Consider the following 6,400-nt stretch of genomic DNA (forward strand, 5'->3'; position numbering starts at 1 on the left):
CCAATTTCTTGAAAGACACAGTCTGCCAAGACTCACTCTCAGATAAAACTTTTAAAATGAAAATATTCTTACCATATGATTCAACAATTGCACTTCTTGGTACTTACTCAAATTCATTGAAAACTTGTATCCACACAAAAATCTGCACAAGGAAGTTTATAGCAATTTAATTCATAAATGTCAATACATGGAAGCAGCCAAGATATCATCAGTAGGTTAAAGGATATGTCAACTGAGGTACATCCAGACAATGGAATATTAGTCAATGCTAAAAAAAAAAATGAGCTGTCAAGTCATGACAAGACATAGGAGAGCAATCCACACTACTAGGTGAAAGAAGCCAGACTGGAAAAAAAATGCTACATACCATATGATTCTGACAATATGATTGTCTGGAAAAGAGACAAAGGGAAAAACTATGCAAAGAGTAAAATGACTGGTGGTCATCAGAGGTCAGTGGCGAGGGAGGGGTGACTAACAAAGAGTATTTTTAGGGCAGTGAAATGATTCTATTATGTTTTTCTAGGTTCTTCAATATAACTTTTTATTTTTATTTCAAATTATGTTTACTGGGGTAAAGTTGATTTACATCATTGTATCTGCTTTGGGCATTATGGTTTAAACCTCTACATATGTATATTTTTATACCATGCCCTCCACCATTGCCCCAATACTCCACCATATTACATTGCACCCCTTCCCCACCCTTATCCCACCTACCCCTTCAGGATGCCTCAGTTTTGCGATCAGCTGTTAAAAGTTTATTATTGACTTGCTTCTGACGCACCCTTTGTTATATTTCTCTATAGTCCACATATAAGTGAGACCCTCTGGTATTTGTCTTTTTCCTTCTGACTTATTTCTCTTAGCATTATCCTCCACAAGTCCATTCACATTATTTAAAATGGCAGGAGTGTGTCCTTTTTAAAAGCTGAGTAGTGGCCCACCCTGGTGGCGCAGCGGGTTAAAGCACAGCACTGAGAAGCTAAATCCACTTCCGCATGAGTTCCATCCCCGCCTGCCCGGGAGGTGACCACATGGCGCGGCAGACCTCTCCTGACCCGCCCACTGCTCCCCTCAGCAGTGTACTTCGTCAATCTGCCTGTTCTGCCCCCCACTCTGTCTCTGGTGAATCTTCTCACCCTCCGCATCTCTGGCCTGTACCCCAGTTCTGTATGAATAAATAAATCTTAAAAAAAAAAAAAAGCTGAGTAGTATTCTGTTGTATGGATAAAGCACACTTTTCTGATCTCATCCATTCTTTGGGACTTTTTTTAACCATTACAACTATTGTCTAATTTGGAAAAACCCTTTATAGTATCTAATGTGCCAGGAGAATTGAGACTGTGTCAACCCCCCCCAAAAATATTTGAAAATTACATTAAAATGCAATTTGCCAAACATCAAAAAGAAAATAAATTCTTTTAGAGTAATAGCAAGTCATTTGAAAATTCTCTCATTATCACTGATCATGATCTTTTTTCAGTCAACTTCAACTTTGGATATACTCTCTACTTAACTCATTTTGAGAAGTGAAGATGTTGAATGCCCTGGAAGGAGAAGCATTCTTTGGGATCTTAAGCTGTTTCCATAACTATTTGTTAACAGGGCTGCAACGAAGATAGGATATATAGTCCTTCAAACTTGTGTTTTTATATTTCTAGGGTATATGCCAAGGAGTGGAGTTGCTGGGTCATATGGTATATTCATTTTAATATTTTTTTAAAATATTTATTTATTTATGCATCCAGAACCAGGGTACAGGCCAGAGGTGCACGGACGGTGAGAGGATTCACCAGAGACAGAGTGGGGAGCAGAACAGGCAGATTGAGAGGTACACTGCTGAGGGGAGCAGCGGGCGGGTCAGGAGAGGTCTGCCGCGCCATGTGGTCACCTCCGGGGCAGGCGGGAATCGAACTCATGCGGAGCTGGCTTTAGCTTCTTAGTGCTGTGCTTTAACCCGCTGCGCCACCAGGAAGGGCCTCATTTTAATATTTTAAGACACCTACTTACTGTTTTCCACAGGGCTGGATCAGTCTACATTTCTACCAACAGTGTAGATAGATTCTTTTTTCTCCACATCCTCACCAATGCTCTTTTCTGGTCTTTCTGATGTGGGCTGTTCTCACAGTCATGAGATGATATTTCATTGTGGTTTGGTTTGCATTTCCCTGGTGATAAGTGACAGTAAATAGTTTTTCATGTGCCTACTGGCCACCTGTATGTCTTCTTTGGAGAAGTGTTTATTTAGTTCTTCTGCCCATTTTTTTTAAAGATTTATTTATTCATACAGAATTGGGGTACAGGCCAGAGATGCGGAGGGTGATAGGATTCACCAGAGCCAGAGCGGGGAGCAGAGCAGGCAGATCAACGAAGTACACTGCTGAGGGGAGCAGCGGGCGGGTCAGGAGAGGTCTGCCACGCCATGTGGATCTCCTCCTGGGGCGGGCGGGGATCGAACGCATGCGGAAGTGGCTTTAGTTTCTTAGTGCAGTGCTTTAACCCGCTGCGCCACCAGGGAGGGCCCTCTTCTGCCCATTTTTTACTGAGGTAATTATTTCGCTTCTGTTGAGTTGAATGAGTTCTTTATGTATTTTGGATACCAGCCCTATGTGAAAAGTTTTATGTAAATATATTTTCTCCCATTTAATAGGGTAACTTTTGTTTTATTGACAGTTTCTCTGCACAGAAGCTTTCTAGTTTGACATGATCCTATTTGTTTACATCTGCTTTTGCTTCTCTTGCTATTAGAGATGCATCCCCAAACATATTTCTGAACCCAATGTCATAGAGTGTTTTGCCTATTTTTTCTTCGGTGTACTTTATAGTTGGGGGTCTTATTTCCATGCCTTTAATCTATTTTGATTTAACTTTTGTGTAAGGAATGAGAAGGTGGACTTCTTTCACTCTTCTGCTTGTAGCTGCCAGGTTTCCCCAACACCATTTGTTGGACACTCCTTCCTCTACTGTATACTGCTGGTTCCTTCATAGATTAGCTGCGCATAGGTATATACCAGTTTATTTCTAGGCTCTCAAGCCTGTTCTGTTAGTCTGTGAGTCTGTTTTTTCCCAGTACCATACTGTTCTGATTACTTTAGCAATATAGTTTGAAACAAGGAAGTATGATTCCACCACTCATCCACTTTTTTTCATCAGCATTGTTTTGGCTATTAGGGTCTTTTGTGGTTCCATATGAATTTCAGTCTTATTTTTTCTCTTTCTTTGAAGAATGCCACTGGCACCTTGATAGGTATTCCATTGAATCTATATATTGTATGTGGGGAGCAGGGTAGACATGAGAAATCAATGTACCTTTCCTTCAATTTTGCGTGAATCTAAAATAATTCAAAAAATAAATTTTACTAATTTAAAAAATAAAAAGGAGACATCCTAAAACTTGCAATAAAGTGAAGTGTCAGCCACATACAAAATAAGAGATAGAAATGAAGCCCAGGCACAGACATATTACAGGTAATCACAGTAGAGCCAGAATCCTGGCAAATTTTTCTCTGGAGTATGTATGTTTGCCCCTAATACCACCCTACCTCTTGAATGTTATTACTCTTACTATTATTTTTCAAATGAGAATTTTGGGGTTCAGAGGTAGTAGGCATTTCCTAAGCCCCTAGATTCTGTGAGAGACAGCATACGATTCCAGGTTTCCTGAATCCCTGGCTCTCATTTCTTCCTCCATTTTCTAACTCTCCCATGTCTCCCTCCTCACAATATCTAGGAGAATTCCTGTGTTTTATTGTCCTGGAAAGGGGAGAACTTTTTTTCCCCTAAGTTTAACTTTTCAATACTCAAATCCTTTTGAAAGGAAAACCATTTTGTCTTCATATTCAACCTGAGTCATCAAAACAAGAAAAGGATGTTCACTAATGCAAGGTGTCAGTGAATAAACAATGGGTCCAATCTGCTTCAGAACACCAAATTTTTAGGATGCTTGGTTTTGACACCACTTTTCACAGACTCATGAGACACAAAAATACCCATTGCAGGGCACTAGAATAAAGGAAGCTGTTTTTAGTTCTTTCAATGCTTGTCCAATGCTTTGGTATAATTCCATGACCACTTTGATAAGAGATAGGTAGCCAGGAAAATTCCCAGAAGTGAGGGATAGTTTCTCTGTAGAAGGCTCTTATTTGATTAGACACTGTCTTCATTTTATAGTGATTCATATTTCCAAGGGCATCTCCTTCTTTGCTTCATTTAACATCCAAACTTCTATTTCCTTCCACAAAACCCAAGGCTTTATATTTTCAAGTTAATACCTCAGTGCATCAGAATTCATGATTATATGCAGTCTAATTTCCTTTAGGTCATGTTCACATTCAGTTATTTTACACATATTGAGAATAGAGCTGTCTTTGCTTTGAATTTTTAAGCTGCGAGTTCGGTCTGTTCAAAGATAAATTAGACATTATTTCTAAGTCTTAGTGTGCTCTAGTGAATTACCCTAAGGCCCCAGAATTTCTAACAAATGTCTTTCTTTTTTCTCCTTTCAGAAAACTATACTGGGTCTCAAATTATGTCCCTTGCTATTGTGACTTCTTATGATTTCTTTTCCTCCCTAGAAGAAATATTTCAGGAAAGCATGATCCAATGCCTTGGCCACAACTGGCCAAGTGGTGTTTGCTTAAATTATAGTCCTTCCTAGAGAGCTGATATTAGCTTCAGGTCAAAACCTAATGAAACTAGAGTAATCAGTGTTCAGAAATCATTGGCATGTTGCTGAGTGCATATGCAGAAAGCAATTCTATCAGATCCTCTGATTCACGGTAAACCGGAGGAAGAGAGGTTGGAGGAAGCATTTGTTTGCTTGTTGGCTTTGGGAGTTAAAAAGAAGAGAAGCTTCTGGATGCTGAGGGTGAAGGGTCTTGAGAAAATGAAAAAGAAGTTGTGTGTGAATGTGCATGTTTTATGTGAATAATTAGATGCCATACAAGCAATCACTGCAGATATTCATTTGCAATAATCAGTATAAGGAAGAATGCCAAAGATAATAGAACTTGCCACCTATTATCAAACTTATAGTAGGTTTTATTGTGTGAGAGGTTATGAGCATATTAAAGAGCCTAGCAAGAAATTAGGCTTGAAGACAAAGTTAGGCTTTCCCTTAATTTCACCCTAAAATACTTCTATCAAGCATTCAAATTATGAGATGTCAAAGGTCCATTTACAATCTCTATTTTTACCTTCCATGCAAACATATTTTATATTATCCCATTAAATATATTTACACTTGGACTCAGTGGGGACCAACTATAAGGAGTCCTACCCAAGAAAAACATCTTTTTCTCACTCCTATAATTATGTTCAAATATAAATAAGTCAAACAAAGATCAGTCCCTTCCTTATTTGGAAGAGTAAGGCAGAGATGGGCCAGTTTATGATCGACTAGAACCCTGTTCTTCTGGTGCTTGGTTTAACATTCATCTGTTTATGAATACCAACCACATGAAAGGCGTCCTTCCTAATCCTATAATTGAAATATATGACAAATTACATGCAGGCTCTTTATGTCTCTCAATTTTCCAATGATCTCCTGTTTCTGTTTCCTCTGTGTTCTTCAATACTTTCTTGAAGTATCCCAGCAGCAACAAAATACAGTGACAGATAATAGATTTTACTGCTAAAAGAAGACCCATATTTGAACATTATCTCTCCTGAGCTCCCTTCCTTCCTGATAGTACAACCAAAAATTAATAAAACGTATATATTCCTTCCTACTTAGATAACCTCAAACAGATTTCCTTTAGAAGGAATCTAATAAATGAAGCTGTTAGTACATGCAGAGAGCAGACAGTGACTGAAGTCCTATTAAGTATGAGTCACAGACAGATTGTATCAAGGTCCTAGATGCCAGAGTCCTAGTGTCAAGGCAAGCAGAGATTATGAGTCCTTTCAGTGAGCTAGCTAGAGCAAGCAAGTTTCCATCAGTCCAGAAAAATGCTAGCTGTCATTCAGGACCCTGGAGAGCTCCTAATGCTTGCCATTGCTTTGAGAATTTTTTCACCCTGAGATCTAATCTGCTAATTTACCCTTTCTTCTCACCTCTCTAGTTAATAAAATAGTCTTGCCCTTTCTATGAATGTCTTAGTCTCTATATAATAAAATATTCAGTCTCAGTTTTTCTGAGGAGTTTAGGGCCTCACTGAAGGCCATGTGAGAGCTCTTATCTCTGAAAATCGAGAAAAACACATAATCCAAAAGATTTCATCCTCTTTGTTTATGTTCTAGATGCTCTCTTTCCTCTAGTTTGAAGGATGGCATTTGGGTGTGCCTGGGCTCTAAACATTTTACCCTACTGTAACCTTACTACTATATAAACTATATCATTAGCCCTATAACCCTAAAAGGAGGATCACAAAATTCATAGTCTCCTTTCTTCTTGAGG

Source organism: Condylura cristata, unplaced genomic scaffold (assembly GCF_000260355.1).
Source record: "Condylura cristata isolate star-nosed mole 26May11 unplaced genomic scaffold, ConCri1.0 scaffold00027, whole genome shotgun sequence".
Taxonomy (NCBI): Eukaryota; Metazoa; Chordata; class Mammalia; order Eulipotyphla; family Talpidae; genus Condylura; species Condylura cristata.